General features: G+C 46.0%; 1 protein-coding gene across 7 annotated transcripts in view; it reads right to left on the minus strand.

Moving 5' to 3' along the window:
• EXTL3 (exostosin like glycosyltransferase 3) overlaps positions 1–17,971 on the minus strand; it is a 162,661-nt gene that overhangs the window by 97,307 nt on the left and 47,383 nt on the right. For 6 of the 7 annotated variants that reach the window (XM_030489627.1, XM_030489621.1, XM_030489617.1 and 3 more), the window contains exon 2: positions 15,390–15,464. The exons of the other annotated variant lie outside the window; for it this stretch is intronic. The gene's annotated coding sequence lies outside the window, so the exon portion shown is untranslated. The remainder of the gene's footprint in view (positions 1–15,389; positions 15,465–17,971) is intronic. 7 annotated transcript variants of the gene reach the window in all.

The raw sequence follows: 17,971 nt of genomic DNA on the forward strand, positions 1-17,971 counted from the left end.
TATAAAATATGCAGCTTAAAACCTTAACCCTAATTTAATTTCTTTTCTAACACATACTTGACAAAGACCCCTTCTGCCTTATGCTGCTGAACATACAAGAGGTTCCCTGCAGAGATGGGAATGGGAAGCGACAACAGTCTCCATGAGGTGCTGAGTGATGTCTACTGCCCTGAAGCTGGACAAACACAAGTCCCCTCACTGCGACAGCAAAGTCAGATGCCTCCATGCAACCGAGCTGGCTGCCGATGCCTTGGACATGCCAGTTCAGCAGCAATTGCAGGTCTACCAGTTTTGTATACAGCGAGTGCATGGAGTTAAAGCAGTCTTCAACCTAAAGGAATTACAAAGGAACTAAGAGTTTGGGATACAAACTGCCATTCGAACCATCATAGAATGGTTTGAGTTGGAAGGGACCTTAAAGCTCATCCAGTTCCAACCCCTTGCCATGGGCAGGAACACCTTCCACTAGACCAGGTTGCTCTGTCCAACCTGGTCTTGAACACTGCCAGGGATGGAGCAGCCACAGCTTCTCTGGGATGAGATGGACACATGTGCCAGTGCCTCACCACCCTCACAGTGAAGAAAATCATCTAGTCTCACGGTCTCTATTTTACTCAAATTCAATGACATTCAGGTTATGTTTTCCTACAACAGCAGATAATCATAGAATCAGCTAGGTTGGAAAAGACTTTTAAGTTCATCAAGTCCAACTGTTACCCCAGCACTGCCAAGTCCACCACTAAACCATATTACTGAGGGCCTCATCTACATGGTATTTGAACACTTCCAGGGATGGTGATTCCACCACTGCCCTGGGCAGCCTGTTCCAAAGCCTGATCACCCTGCCTGTGAAGAAATTGTTCCTAATATCCAATCTAAACCTCCTCTGGTGCAGCTTGAGGCCATTACCTCTTGTCCTATCACTTGTTACCTGGGAGAAGAGACCGACCCCACCTCACTACAACCTCCTTTCAGGCAGTTGTAGAGAGTGATAAGGTCCTCCCTGAGCCTTCTCTTCTTCAGACTAAACAACTTGAGTTCCCTCAGCTGCTCCTCAGATCACAGGTAAGGACATTTTCAAGTTGTCTATCACATCTCCAGCTGCTCTCTGACCCCACCTCACTGGCCACCTGGGCCAGTGAGCCTGGCTTTTTAACCCCCCTCCTCATGAGGTCATCTTAGCCAGATATTGACACCCACCAGAAATGCTGTCTCCTGGAGAGCTCTGATAGCCAACAGCAGACACTAGTTACACAAACATGGTGTAACTATGTTTTTTTAGATATATAATTTATATTCAATTTATGTTTATAGTGTAATACCATGCCCCACAGGGCACAGCACAGGTTTCACCACCATCTGATCACTGTGCTCAGCAAGTCAGGAAGACTGTCCAGGGCTGCAAGCAGCATTCAGACCAAACACAGAAGATGGATAGCTTTCCCTAGGCTAATCCAGTACCTCAACTGGCTCTTCTGGGAGCCTGCACAGTCACAGCAACTTTCTGTAGGAGCTGCAAGGTATGGCTTGCAAAACCAGGCTGTTACACACCACAGCGTACTGGGGCCACCACTGGAAAGTCAGCTTTGTCACTGCCCCACGCAGGTGGCCACCATCTTCTCTTTCCTGATCCAAGGCAGAGGCAGTTCCAGTGACCCAGGAATACATGACACATAGCCAGGGAACCAGGTAGCTGGTTGTGCAATTCCACTACTACATGTGCTGTTGCAATGTGGCACAGCCGGGAGACATCAGAAACATGTGGGGTTCAGCCAGCAGATGTTTGCTGCTGCATTTAGTTACCCCTTCTCTGAGAGTTCAAACTGCTTCCTCCACCCAGCCCAACATGCCAGATCCAGTCAAGGCTCTTCCCACGCAGCTCCTTGCTTCTTTTGCCATCCATCTCAGGGCTGCTTCTCCAACCTGCTCACTCGTGATGGTGGTTAATACAGGGGTTAAAATAATGCATCTCAACTGCAAGCATTAGCTTTAATGGTAGAGTCAAAGTGGTTTGGCTCAAAATCTCATCTATGCCCCTGGCTTCTAGTTAAATTAAGATTGCACACAGTGAGGTAGATATTGAGATATTATTAAAGGTGTCCATCACATTCACAGCAATTCTTACAGAAATGTATGTATTTGCAGTACACTTCATCTTGATGACAACTCTGAATCAAGGCAATTCCAGATGAGAAATGTTGCTGTGTTTTAACACACACTGTGATGCGAGGGAGCTGCATTCACCTTTCCCAGTTGCCATTCTGTCATCCTTACGACAAACATCTGCAGTTTTTAGACTGGTTTTGGACTTCTACCGCCCTTTGAGGAGCAGAGCAGCGCCCTCCATCACAGTACCAGCTGAGAAATGGCTTGATGACCTGATGCCTGCACCCAGAACAGGGAGAGGATGGGAGGGCTGGGGCAGCTCTGCCCACAGGGATGGCAGAGGCTGAAAGCCCGCAGGAGAACAGAGGCCCTGAATTCAAGTCCATACATCAACCTGTCAATGCACAGGGCGCTTTGCTATCTCAGCCTCCCTCCTCATCTAAGCTTCACAGAGAGGTGGGAGGCTCAGCAGTAGAAGCTGCAAGAGGACCGGGACTAGCAGTGGTACCCTTCTGCCTGTGTAGGCAAGGGGCAGAGGCCAGGCCTTGTTATTTTGCTCTTTATGATAAGAGAGAGAGAGCACATTTTTGGCCTTCCCACACAAATCCATAGGTGTATGGCTGCCAACTCTTTATCACTTCCCATTTCACTTTTTTTTTGTTTGGTTGGTTGATTTTTGGTTTAAAACTTTGCCCAAGGTTATATTCAGCAAAGACTTCTCCCTCAAAATACAGCATTAAGAATCCTATCACACTAGCATCTGGAATTGCATCAAAGTCCTTCTCGAAAGTGCCATGCTTTTCAGAGGAAAGCCCCAACTGAGCGAAAGAGGAAACTTTTGCCCCACATACCTTTGGCAGGTGAAGCATTCTGCAGAGGCCACCTTGCAGGCTGTCATCATGACATTGTACAGATCAATGACCCACCTCTGCTCACCCTCTCCTGCCCTCATGGGAGGCAAACACCACACGCACACAGAGCAATCATTACTCAGTAGCCTTGAACCTCAAATAGCAAGTATAAACAAGCTTGGAACAGCTCAGGACCTCATATATCAAGTGCAATCTGCTACAGACACCAACTCAAAGTCCTCTCTGAAAAGCATAAAACTCTCTTAGAAAGAGCCCAACCAGCTGTTGAACTCACCTCCACTCCCTTCCAACCCAAACCATTCTATGATGTGCAGTTCTTCCGCTTCCTCCCCTGTGGTGAGTAATGTGGGGCAACCATCTTAACATCATGTTACTTTGTTGTCCCGAGTTAAGTTACTTTTCCTGGAAATGGCTGCATTTGCTTACAGCCACCAAAGTGCGTGCAGAGCTGTGGGCAGATCATGCGTACAGCACATGCTCTGTGATGTTCTGTGCGTTACAGCCAACTTGAAAAAATATCTAAGAAAAAATAACGTTCTTGCTGGATGTTGTTGATACTTAATGGAGTTCAGTGGCAGTGAAGTGCTCCCTCCCCAGGGAACTTTCCAGAGTCATTAGACTCTGTAAAGGATGATCTGGAAGAGTCTGACACATAAGAAACGTCTGCTTCTCTGAAGTGGGGAACATCTGCTGGACACTGCAGCTGCAGAAGAGGCCCTGTCAGGCACCCCTGAGCAGATACAGGGTAGGAACAGAGGTGTGCTTGGGATTCTGAAGGGCAGCACAAGGGTGGCTGACTCTCTCTGTAAATGTATAATACAAATCGCAGAACCACAACATGGTCTGGGACAGAACAGACCTTAGAGCTCATCTAGTCCCAACCTCCCTGCCATGGGCAGGGACACCCTCCACTAGAGCAGGTTGCTCCAAGCCCCGTCCAGCCTGGCCTTGAACACTGCCAGGGATGGGGCAGCCACAGCTTCTCTGGGCAACCTGTGCCAGGGCCTCACCACCCTCACAGGGAACAACTTCTGCCTAAAATCTCATCTCAATCTCCCCTCTGTCAGGTTAAAGCCATTCCCCCTTGTCCTGTCCCTACAGGCCCTTGTCAGAAGCCCCTCTCCAGAGCTCCTGTTGGCCCCTTTAGGCACTGGAAGCTGCTCTAAGGTCTCCCTGGAGCCTTCTCTTCTCCAGGCTGAACCAGCCCAGCTCTCTCAGCCTGTCTCCATAGCAGAGGAGCTCCAGCCCTCACAGCATCTTCATGGCCTCCTCTGGACTCACTCCAACTCTGGACATCCTTCTTATGCTGAGGCCCCAGAGCTGGACACAGGACTGCAAGGGGGGGTCTCACCAGAGTGGAGCAGAGGGGGAGAATCCCCTCCCTCGACCTGCTGGTCACGCTGCTGGTGATGCAGCCCAGGACACAGTTGGTTTCTGGGCTCAAGCGCACACTGAAGCTGGGTCATGTTGAGCTTCTCATTGACCAACACCCCAAGTCCTTCTCCTCAGGGCTGCTCTCAACCCAGTCTCTCCCAGCCTGTATTTGTGCTTGGGATTGCCCCAACCCAGACGCAAGACCTTGCACTTGGCCTTTTTGAACTCCATGAGGTTCACTTGGCCCCTCTGACAACACACTACTGGCACGTGAGACTATCTGGGATGTGGTCTTGCACTGTCGCTCAGCTGATCTAATGGCCTGGTGCTGCTGAAGAGAGACATCTCTTCCCAAACTTAAAAACCTGGATCTAGAGTAAGCTGATTCAGGGAGTTCAGCTCAAAGGAATTTATCTATACTGAGGAGGAAGATATCAGCAGCCCAGAAAGATCAGTGGGAAGACAACACTGGGAGCAAAACCTTTCCTTGCATCACCAGTCTGACATTATATCAGTTCACCTATAACACACAGACACACTCTAAATTTAGTTAGCTTTATAACTTTAAAGTTATATCTCACACTCATTATTCCTCTGCTAATGCAGGAATGAGCCATTCCATTATAAATGCTTTTTTATACCACTACTGTGCTCTCCACCCTACAGGAGCACACATCAATTGCAGATAAAGTGGTTCAACTTTTGAATGTAGACAAAAAACTGAGACAACGCTAATGGTGGTGAAAGACAGGTTGCCTGGGGAGGGAAATGATCACAGGTTTAGGAGGAAAGGGGAAAAAGACCTACAACTTACCTGTCGGGTCACTGCTCATTAATGCTCTGAAGAGAATCACTTCACATGTCATAAATTATGCTGCTCTCTGCTTATTCCCTCATTATACATCTCAGAATCCAGTACCCTTTCACACACACAATCTAATGGGAACACTTACTCTGAATAAAATGAAGAGAAGGAAAGAAAAACTGGGGACCTTCATTTGAGCAAGGAGAGGGGACCCAGGAACTCATCAGGGGACCCAGCAACAGCACCAGGTTTCACCACTGACTTCTTTAGGTCACTCTCTGCACTTCCACCTTCCCCAAAAAAAGGGAAAACCTCTCTGAAGAGCTTCGGTCTGCGCAGGCAGAAGACACAGTTGTTTTCTCCTGTTGATATTTCAATCTCTCCCCTGCTGATTTGGGGTTTCCAACAGACTTTTTAAGAGCTTTTCCATTAGGGCTGCTCTCCATTTTAAGGAGTTTCTGGAGAGACTGAACTGTGTTCAAGGCAGACGCATAAAACTTTTAACTTTGGCTATTAGGCAAAGCTGAGTGTTCAATAGCAGGTGGGGTTTTTTTCTAAACATGGCTTGAGGAAAAACAAAAACAAACAAAAAAAAGCAGCTATAACACCCACTTCTTTAAATATTTAAGATTTTTTTACCATATGGAAAAAAAAACAATCCAACATCGGACAGTAATATACCAGCGCTAGCTTGTATCAGGGCTGGCAAGGGCGAGATCACTTTTCCCACACACCTTCTAGTCTTCTGATAGTAGCACTGATAAAATAAACCAATAATAATTATTAAAAAGTGCTTTAGTCTCAAGATGCCAGGAGGAAAGAATCCCCAACTTGCTGGGAGAGAATGACAAAACCCAACTTCTACCATAAAGGCTAAAACATCCACTCTCAGCCCAAGATTTTGTCAATTCCCCCTCCCCTTCCTGCTACAGATCCAAAACTATGAACCATGTGGTTGCAGTCCCACAGACAGCAGCAGACTGACACTTCATCTCACTCTCACAGCAAGTTCTCAGGGGCAAAAGCATATAGAAACAAAGACACACTTGACTAGCAAACCCAGGAGTATCAGTATAAATTGGCTCCCTAGAGACCTAATGAAAGCTTCCTTTCCTCCTGAAAGGCCTCAGCTCTGTGATGCCTCACGGTGAGAACTCCAGACAGAATTAAAAGGACACTATATCTGTCCCCAGGGAAAGGCAGCAGCTGGATCAGCAGGATGAAGCAGAGGATCCAGGCAGCCCCACGCTGAAGACAGGAGGGGAAAAGGGAAGAAGTGCATTCTCCCTTCACTAGGGGCGGTTTCAGTGCAGCAATGCATTTGCCTTCCACCCCTTCCAACTTAAATCTCTCTTTTTAGAAAGCTTTCATAGAAACCACCTTGTAAGACACGAACTACAGCCCATAAGAGCTACACTGTCCAGAGCAGCAGCCACCACTGGACACTTGTGCAGAGAGTTGAGGGACTGCAATGCCTCTGAACTCATTCCAGATCCAGACTGACTTTATACCAGCTTGCAAAATCTTCCCCCTCTCTTTTCAACAGTGTAAATGCTACTACACAAAACAATCATCTGACTTTTTACAGATTACAAACCAGGTAACTTTTTCTGCAGCTCTATATAATGCAGATCCAAGCTGAAGTCTGCTCAGAGGCAGAAGTGAAACCTGCTCCACCCAGGAATCTTCCCAGCGATGTAAGCCATGCTCCTTGCTCACCGGAAGATTTCCTCTGATAGAATTTTAAACATCATATTCAGAGTGACATGTGCGTGACTTCCACACCAGTCCTTCTGCTGCCTGTGGGAGGTATAAATCTTGGCTTGTTTGTATCATGAAATCACAGAATGACTTGGGTTGGAAGGTACCTTAAAGCTCATTCAGTTCCAATCCCCTGCCACGGGCAGGGACACCTTCCACTAGAGCAGGTTGCTCCAAGCCCCAACCAACCTGGCCTTGAACACTGCCAGGGATGGGGCAGCCACAGCTTCTCTGGGCACCCTGTGCCAGGGCCTCACCACCCTCACAGGGAACAACTTCTGCCTAAGAACTCATCTAAATCTTCCCTCTGACAGTTTAAAGCCATTCTCCCTTGCCCTGTCCCTACAGGCCCTTGTCAAAAGCCCCTCTCCAGCTTTCTTGTTGGCCCCTTTAGGCACTGGAAGCTGCTCTAAGGTCTCCCTGGAGCCTTCTCTTCTCCAGGCTGAACAAGCCCAGCTCTCTCAGCCTGTCTGCATAGCAGAGGTGCTCCAGCCCTCACAGCATCTTCATGGCCTCCTCTGGACTCACTCCAACAGCTCCACGTCCTTCTTATGTTGTTGCCGCAGAGCTGGATTCAGGACTGTGGGGGGGGTCTCACCAGAGACAAGCAGAGGGGGAGAATCCCCTCCCTTGACCCGCTGGTCACACTGCTGGTCAGCCCAGCACACATTTGGCTTTCAAGCACACACTGAAGCTGGGTCATGTTGAGCTTCTCATCAAGCAGCATCCCCAAGTCCTTCTCTGGAAGAAGAGCTTGTGTGCCACTTTGGAGGTGGTAACAGAAGAAAGGTCTGAAGAAGTAAGCATCCTCCAGTCAGAAGCAGCACCAGCTAAACACCCAGAGAGCAGCACGTCTGAGACCCACAGAGTACAGGAAGCACAGGACAAAAACATTTCCAGAAGTGAAAAATTTAATAAGCTTGTTATTATTTTTGGAAAAATAACACTGATTCCTACTCTTCCTTTGATCTGCAACAGGAGGAGGAAGGAGTGAGAAACAGGTTGTTTAAACAACAACAGCTGTTACATCAATACCAGTATAATGGAGGCATAAGCATCCTGTTCTTATCAGAGTAGTTGCTGTTTAAGAGCTCTGCCTTTTGAAGAGTGCTTTATAACCTCAAACACAAACCTTCAGCTATATTTTCTTCCTAATCACATGTCAATTATCCTGCTGAGTGATGACAGAACAATTTCACAAAGTAAATCCTTTTTGTATCTGGGCCTTCTGTGATCAGGTTTCATCGGAAATTTCCTTGCTCAAACAAAAGCAAGGATGACTTCACTTGCCCTTCCCACAATTGCTCCCAGGGGCTTCCCTCCAAACTACAATGTGAACCTTGATTGTAGAGAAAACATCTGACAACATGAGCTAAAGCACTTTTATTCAAACTGAAACTTCACCAGTCAATCTTTTATCAAATCCAGGGCTATCTAGAAAGTGTTTGTGTTCAGCTGCCTATGGATTTTACTCATGGAAGCACATTAGTGCTACTGGTACACATTGTTCCTGACTTCCCAATCATTACTACAGTAATGCAAACCTCCTGGAGAGTCCCTTTAATACTTTTTAAATCACTTCAAACCAGCTTAATTATAGTAAACAATTACTGCAACATTTTTGTATCACAAGCAAGTTTTAATCTGTTCTCAGGCTTTGTACCTTACAGTATTCTCATCTCCAACACCATTCCTTTCCTAGGTGCCAAAGTCCAGATACACTTAAATTACTTCCAGAGCAGGCTACTGGTACCTGCATTTGGGTAAATGAATGATACTGCACTCCCGAGAAGTCGAGGGAAGCCAGAAATTCTTAAATCAACCCAAAATCTGGCCAGTGCCCAGGGTTACTAACCCCATTATTATGCAGAATGAGCACAAACAGCCAAGGCCTCTGCTTTACAAATTATCCAGAACCTGACACTTCCCGCAACATGGAGCCCTCTTAGCCCTGAGCACACACAGGCTCCTCAGGAGTGGAAGCAGCTCCTGAGCTGTCACAGGTCACTGCTACAGTACCTGGGGGGCTCAATGGAAGAAAATGGAGCAGAGCAAGGCAAAAGAACCATCAGGCCACGTTCAATGAAGCTTGCCTGCCTAAAAGGAGGCATCTACTGAAGGCTCAGCTCCCTGGCTTCAGTCCAACTTCCAAGATGATCTATCATCCACAAGCGACATCCTTTCAGCATATCTGTATGTAATTTGAATTCAGAGTTATTTGCCTGGCCAAGACACAGGTTAGAGCCAAGATAGCCTTTATTTTGCAGAGAAGACCCGATGTCATCCCACAGTTCTCCAGGCTGGCATAATCCAGCTCTACTTCCTAACTCATTCTGCAAACAGCTCTAGGAAACCATCCCCGCAGGGTGCCTGTCCTCCAGGGGACAGGGTTTCTGATCAGCTGCTGTTATCTCTAGAGCAGAGAACACATGTTCAGTGAGAAGTCCCCACAAACCATGCCTGTAATAAGTATGAAGAAAAGCCTGGCAGGAAATGGTCCCTTGTAGTGAACATGTGCGAAATCCAATGATCCTCTACCTTAACACAAAAATTGCAGCTTCAAGTTCAGTAATTCTCTGCCTATTTGTCTCTGCTGCTCCAGGAGTGTCATTAGATGTTTATCCCTGCTTCAAATGAAAGAGCTGCATGATGTTTCTGAACAGGAATGGTCAGATTCTTCCTGCTCCTTCTTGGTTGGGAGCACAAGACAGAAGCAAAAAGAAAACAGTCTAGAGCTTTGTCCCTGTAGCAAAGACAGCATGAAAAATACAGCTAGGGAGTGTGCTCAGGTACCCTCCTGGGAGCAGTTCAGGAATGAACCCAAGAAAAAGCCTGGAGAAGAGCAGCAGGGGAGCTGGAACCACAGCCCAACAGGGGATAGCTGAGCTTTGTTATTTAATACCCTAAAAAAATAGCAACACCAAGAGAATAAGAGGGATGCAGAGCTGCAGACCTGCATTAACACAATATAGAGGATCTTGTATGCAACTTGATGGTTTTAGCCTTACTTGAGCTCTCTTCTCTAACCCGCCATGTAATTCAAGAAGAACTGCAAGCAGAAGAGAAATAAATACACGAACAGTGGCTTATTCTACCTAAATATGAACCAGTTCCTGGAGGGGAAAGGAGGAGAACAGAACCCAAACTGATACTACAGGCTTAGCAAGCAGGAGCACTTTAGCGCATACTGCTGGCTTTGTAGTTCTACCACAAAGGCGGCCTGTTACAGCTCTACCATTACAGCATTGTCCCACGCAGCCTCAAGTCTCAGTTTCAATGGCTGCATTAAATGAAAATGTCCCCTGGGTGATGGTGCTAGTTGGCTTCTTGAGGTCCCCATTTATAGCATACCGCTTCCCTAGCATCACTGCTGGGTCTCCGAACCTGCCCTCACTCCAAGCTAACACATGAGGCTTCCCCTCCACAGAGTCTCTCCATCACAAGAGATTTTCCTGGGCAGAGCAAAGTCCAACACGTAACTCAGCATTTTACAAGCCCTTTCCACACTGGCTGTATTATTCAGTCAATGTACTAAAAAAAGTTAAAATAGAAATAAATAGAGGCAGTGTTCCAGTGCTGTCCAGGAAGAGCTGATCCGTCTTTCAGAGGGATCAATGTCTGGTGTATTTACACCCTCCAAGGACTGGCCAGCCAAAAATAACCCTGAAACCAATAGCAGAAACAGCCAATTTGGCTGTTCTTATCCCAACCGGATTAAAAATTACTCTCAGTTTACTATCTTACTAAACTACATCTGAAATTGTTACAGCAGGCTGGCTGTGGGCTGGCAAGCTAGCTGTGTGCAACTTCACATAAGCATGAGTAAAAAGAATGAGAAAGAACCATAAAATTTATACACTATATATACAAAGACGACAAGAAAAGAATGAAAAATCCTCCCACAAACAGTCCTTCACTTCAAACAAGCAGGAGCTGGGACTCCCTGGGTAGTGATAGACCCCAGATCAACCAGTGGTTTCTGGACCCGTTTCTCTCCCTCTCACCTCCTTTTCAGGACATACATGTCCCCTGTCCAAGGGGACTCCACAGTTTGGATTCAGGATGGCGTGATGCAGCTCAGTGTGCCCAGGGTGACACATCTTGGCAGGCTAGGTGAGACTTTAGGGAGCTGGCATTTTATTACCAGTGTCTGGACAAATCTGTGCAATGAAGTGATTGTACATTTGTTGACATACTTTCCTGGACAACAGCAACACCAGCTGCTTCAGGAGAAAAAATGCTAGGAGAACTTGGTCTGCAGACACATGTAGGTCTACTTTGCAGTACTGTGATACCACAGACCAGTACCAACACCAGAAGATTTGCACGGCTTTTGGCATGGTATTGGTATGGCAGAAATGGTCACCATAACCTAATGGTGATCAACATGGGCCCCTTGAAACAAGGGGTTGGCTGAGTCAGACGGAAGCCAGGTCCTCTGGCTTCTCTGAAGAGAACAAAATCCACCAGCAAAGGCCAGACGGGCCCAAACGACTGTGGGGGGTTCTTAGGTTTTAAAGGCAGTAAGGAAGTATCAGGGAAGATGGCAGAGAGGAAAGAGGAAGCAAAGCCCAGTGGCGGGAATTACCATGCAGCTGGGAGGCATCAGGGAGGATGCTCAGAATTTGTAATCTAAGCCTCAACACAAATTAGAACTGCCCTGGATGATCCGTGGAGCTCTGACTCAGTGCTGAGGAAAACACCCAAGTGTTCCTTAGCCGAACAGAGGAGGCCCAGGTTTCCCAGGCTGCCCACAGGGCAGGGCTTTAACCTCCCTTGTGGGAGCCATGATTCACCTTAGGGCAGCACAGAAGCCATAGATACACGTCAGGGCAGATATACAAAACCACATAAGACTTGTCATAGCCCCAGGAGTGTCAGACCATCACTGCAGACCTGCGACTACAACCCGGGGTGTTAAGATTTTAATCACGCTCTATTCCAGTTCTACTTTTTGGAAGCCACAGCACTAATAAGTATCACTTATGGAAAACACAGAGGATAAAGGGACCTCCTGCCTTTCCCTTGCAGAATCGGTACCTGTTTGATGACACTAATATATATTTATCTAAGTAAGACTAAATCTCTCTTGATATGGTTTCCCCTCTTAACCAATCGGGGGAGGACGACAAGGTTTAACATTAGGGTGTTTCTTGTCCCCATTTAGAAGATGCAGCATATACCAGCTGCCATTTAGCTTCACAAAATTGCTGCAGTATACAAAGATACATCTCATATCCTGGCTGACAGCTTTAGCACAAAGCCACACAATGTCTGCCAAGGCTCCTTGTTAAATACTATATTGTTCTAGTGACTCAGTGCACTGGAATGTATCAGGTTTATTCATAGCTTTTCTGATAGAGTCTTTAGATTAGACACAAACTTCTGCTTTTTAGAAAAAGAATAAGTCTGTGGCTATTATCATGTGGAGAATACAAAATCCCTAGTTTCTTTTCCAGGGTTATAAAAGCAGAGAATTGAAGCAGAAGGACAGGCCCTTAGAAACCTAATGGTTCTTTCAAGCTTCTAGTAAGTACGACTGTAAGAACATTTGAGAGAAGAAAAAAAACAACCACAGACATGCACCATGACCAAAAGTTACTGGCAAAAGAAAAGTGGACAGAAGCATAGCGAAGACTGTCACAGACATGGAGCATCTTCTGTGAGGGTGGTTGAATTAATTAGGATATTTTAGTAATAGAACCATAGTTTGGGTTGGAAGAGACTTTCAAGATCACCCAGTTCCAAACCCCACTGCCACAAGCAGGGACACCTTCCACTAGACCAGGTTGCTCAAAGTCTGGAAAAAAGACCTCTGACAGGGGACACAGCAAGGATTTACAGAACCCAACCAGTATGGAACTGGCAAACATGCAAACAATTCCCTAAACAGGAGCTTATTACCAGAAACCAGTTGGCAGCAGTTGGTTGGTTCAGTTACCAACAGGAGGGGGCCCATCACACAAAGTTCTAGTTGAATTTTGAAATGCGTGGTAACAGGACAGAGGCTAAAAGCACACGTGGGGTCAAACAAGAGCTAAATAAATCAATGTGAGATGAAGGCTATTTCCACGAGCTACTGCTGGAGATAGGACAGACCTCTGGCCTCCCACAGCTCAGGTGTTTGTTTGCCATGTTCTGAGTTGTCAAAAAAGCAAGATTCTACAGCATCTTCCAAGAACAGCAGCAAGAAGCAGGAATTTGTCTCCTCCACCGCTCTTCGGGAGGACTGTAGGCAGGAGGCACAGGCAGCACAAACCCTCTCTGCCACACTAAACTAACCGCTCTTGCTTAGCCTTCTGAGTTGCAGTTGTGAGCAAAGACCACACAAGCACGTACACAGCTAAGCCTGGTGCTTGCACAGGAAGCATCAGGCCTACGCTCATGTTCATACAGATGGTGCCACATCCTCCAAGGAAGGGACCTGCAATACAACCTCCTGCAATACTTAGCTTTGCTGCCAAGGCAGGAAGCCTCAGGTGATGCCTGAAAATGAGTCTCCTGAAAATATTTCCATATTCCAGCTGCAGCCCAGCTATTTAGGTATTTAGTGCCATAGAGACAGTCTTGCATAAGAATGACTTGTTAAGGACTCCCTTGAAACATGTTTTTTTCCCATTCTGTTCCATGGCAATCACAGACAGACTGTGTTTCCAGCATCTCCTCTGTTCCAGCTCTCTGCCAAGAGCAGCCTTTGCTTAGCTATCGACCTAAACTCATACCTGCAGTCTTGTTTTAATCACAGTCTTCTGCCCTATAAAAAAATACTCCAAAGCCAAAATCTTTGTCTCCTACATTATTCCTCCAGCCATCGGGCCCACAAATGCATAACAGCTTCTGAAGGTCAATGCTGAGCCTGCTGCACGTGACACCAGCCATAATAAATGTTCTGCAGGCCAAATTATGCCCTCAGGGAGGCCTATGCAGCCCTGTGGCCTTCTGTGGATTGCACAGCTGTCAGGCTGCAACTTACTATGCTCTACTTAAGATATGCAAGGAGAAAGAGAATTCAATGGTATTGACTTATTTTAGCTACTGAAGTCAGCAGATCTAACTCTAAACACACATTGGGATTAGATCTGTCGATTAAGACCATGGCATGATGGCACCGTTCGTCAATAACAGCATCATTTGTTCTTCACATGACCTCCCTGCTACCTCCAGTTTTATTATTCACCATCACGTTTGTGCTATGGACCAGCAGAGAAGAGAGTCCCCGTGATGTTCAGCATGCTGCAAAAGTAGGCTAGAAAGACTGCCCGAATCCAGAATCATAACCAGGTAGCCTAATGGTGTCACGAGTAGGAATAAAACACCTGAACCAAGAACATCCTGCATGTCACACTATACTGCTCAGATACAGGAGAATTTAAGCAGCCACAAGTAAGTACGCCTCTTTTTCCCCTTCTTTCACAGAAGCACAGGAGTTCTCTGCCCTGCTCCCACAGTGTATTTAAACCAACCTGATGACACAATCCAGTTTCAAAGCGTATTATTTCATCCTCATCTTCTGTTACCAACACCTAGAGTTTTAAAATTTGTTGTCCCATGTTACCCTTAGGGGAGTCACCTGCTGGGACTGTTACATGAACTGTGCAGTGGTCCCACTCAGCCAGTGCAGCTCCCACACTCACCTGCATTTTACAGCCAGCAGCAAAGCATCCTCCCTGCCTGCAGATGCCTACAGAAGGCAGTTAACTATTGCAGTTGGGCTATGCCACTGCACCAGATGGGCCAAGATGTTCCCATTAGCCAGTACTTGCTAAAGTCCCTCACAGGAGCAAGTTTAAACACATTTGTAGACACCTCATAAAGCATGAGTTCATTATTACAGCCCATTAACATGCATGCAAGATATCTTAATGTGTAAAAATCCCCATGAAATAAAGATTTTCTCCTCCACTTTCAGAGAAAACCTGCCATCCTTACCATGAATTAGGAAACACTTCCCGCTTCTTTTTTCTTACCCTTTCCAGCCCACAAGTCAAGCCAAGCCTCATTTGCCTGATTTCACAGCACAGTTTTATGACTAACCCCTACACGTGCCATGGCAGTTCCCCCATTCATCCTCCTCGGAGTTCAACACCTCCAACAAGGCTGGAACGGAGGAGGTGAATCTTTGCTCTCCTGACCCTAGAGCCTCCTCTGCTCTGCAGCACAGGAAGGCACACATGACACCTTTAGTGTCGATTCCCGACAGCCTTGAGCAGGTTACAAGACATCACTGCAGCAGTTCTCTGCTCTGCTGAAACATGCACACGACCGGAAATGGGATATGAATAAAATTTACCGCTTCAGATAAAGGGAGCTGGAGCACTTCTCCCAAAACAAGAACTGAGCCAAGGAAGCTTGTATTTCTAGGACAACACTGTCCAAGCATGCAGAATTAATGCTGCACCCCAGTGAGGTCAACTTTAAGTCAACATTAGGCACTATAGAAAATCTTGTTCTTGAAATATTAAAGTACTCACTGTACAAGATGATCTGCTGGAAAACTGGAATCTGCCCCTTTTTTGTACCCAATTCTCTACTCATCTGGTTGGAGCCTATTAGAGAGGAAAAACAATTGTAAACATAGATGAAGTGATGCAGGTTTGGGGTTGGGGTTTTTTTTGTTTTAAATCAAGAAGTAGACCAGCTAAGTAATGCAAACCAGACACACACACACACCCCCAACACTGAGGTCGAGAACAGAAAGAGTGTGCAAAGCTCACAGCAAAGTCTCTCAACCAAATGCTGTAACATTTGAAAACAACTATGGCACCGGCTGCCTCTGCAGGCTCTCAGGAAGGCCAGACCTGATCCAACCCAAGAGTACAACAGGATATAAGACAGCAGCAGCAAGAGCTATACAAACCCAGCTACTAAAGGGACAGTGAATCACAGCTCTTTGTGCTACATGCTAGCCACCAATGCACCACTACACACGTGGCCAAGAGCATCACACAGGGAAACAAGTTTTTCCTCACTGGTTGCGAGAACTGCTTATCAGACACAGTCCTGAAGGGTTAGATGGGCTGCGACCTAGCATGCACCAAAGAAGCTCCTTTAACAGGTTTTGTTGTTTCAACGCCCTTTATCCCCTTAATAAGGAGCCACAGAACTTCTGCTTAAACCCATTTTGATTAAGCGAAAGATTACCTATAGAACTGCACTGGGACACAGACAATAGGACGACGCATTGCTAGGCATACATCTTAGTATACATCACACAGACCAATTATGCTTCAGGGAGACATTAAATCCCCGTTCAATTAATAGAGACACCTCTTAAGATGAGCATTAAATAATTCCCTACAATGCAGCAAGACAACTGGCTACTTCAGTAAACTGGAATAGCAATAACTCCACATCTCCCTACCAACAAAATCCCCAGCCAAACTTGCCCTTAAAACAACAAGAGGTCAGTAAGGAGGGATGGGGGGAGCAGGACTGTTACTTCTGCAGTATTATTGTATGCTTATATTACAGATTCCTCATCAGAAAATTAAATGAAATGGATGCCTTTCATGTTTATCAATAACAGAGCTAATGGTTTTTATGTAAATGCCATTACTTTCAGCCAGATCTGCAAGAGGCTCGAGCCATACAGCCCCATCTCCCCTTGCAACGACTCCCCTTCAGGCAGCCAATCTAAATGCAAATTATAATCAAACGGCAAAACCAAGAGCTCTCTGGTGATACTGAAAACGGAAAACTAGGGACAAAGCACACCTATTTGAGAGCAACCCTCCTCTTCTGGAAAGACCTGCCGATCTCGCGTTGCTTTTTCATCCTGAACATACATAAAAATTAAAGTACAACCCAGTTCTCATCTATAATCATATTATTTACCTACACACCAAGAGTATCGTCATCTTCCATTCTGTTGCCTTCAATGTTAAAACAAGCAGGGGAACATTCTTCTACCAAGCTATGGAGAGAAGGTGTCTCTTGGAGATGTTTCACCCACAACAGGAGCATCCCATCAGCAAGGATATTAAACCAGAGCACTAGAAATCCCCTATTGGATTTGGCACAACAAACAGCACTTCCACATTTTTGGGGGGAAATTTCTCCTTGGAAGTGTTTTTTTTGTAAGTTGGAGGAAGAAAGTGTTATCACAGGGTAGGGGAGAGAGTGATAAAACTGTTGTCCACACAAGGAACACCATTCTTATAGCATAAAAGCTTTTTTAGAAGAACACTTAAATCCCAACGCCTACCTGGAACATATATCAAATCAGGTACTTTGTCAGCACTGATTAAAACAAAGTACTAATGGCAAATCTGAACATAACTAACATTAGAAACTACATTCTTTAGTAAGTAGAATGCAGAGGAGAAACTAATGATTAAAACAAAGGCCAGAAGACTGACAACCCAACTACAGCACAAGTCCACAAGCAAGTCCCAGAGGGGATTTGCTCTATACTACCACAAGCAGCTAAACACCAAAACTTCCATTCCCAAGAGGGGCACACAGCCTTGGAGGGATGCAGTTAATTAACTCTATAGCTATATATACACGTGCTTGTTACACAGGTGAGGAGCTCAGCACTCTGTCTGCTTTCAAAGTGCATGCTACAGGAATATCCATAGAGCAGAACCTCCCTAATTAACATTAATAACGAGACAACTTCTGAAAATGGCTGGATTTTGTGAGTTAGCCAGCGAGAGAACATGCAAAGCTGGGAAGGCAGAGACAACGCAGCCCAGCAGGCACCTGGCTCGCTGCTTTGGATATCTATAATTAAATAATTTATCATTGTGCCTCAATGTCTGCGAGTGAATGTGAAGCTGTAAATAAGGCACTACCTATTACGCAAGGCCCTGCTAAATCTGATGAGTAGAGTTTGACTGTGCATCAAAAGAGGTCATTAAATTAAAAACCACAACCCTGACTGTCTTCTCTCGGGAACTTTTCACGTGGGCCAGCAGTTCAGAAAACTCATTGACAACTTCTTCAGCTGTTCTGACAGACTTCATGCTTAAATAATTACTCACTGATCCTTGATCACAACTTGGAATTGCTAAGGCTCCCTTCTCCTCTCTAAGCCTGGTGAGGCACATCT

Source organism: Strigops habroptila, chromosome 6 (genome assembly GCF_004027225.2).
Source record: "Strigops habroptila isolate Jane chromosome 6, bStrHab1.2.pri, whole genome shotgun sequence".
NCBI classification, from domain to species: domain Eukaryota; kingdom Metazoa; phylum Chordata; class Aves; order Psittaciformes; family Psittacidae; genus Strigops; species Strigops habroptila.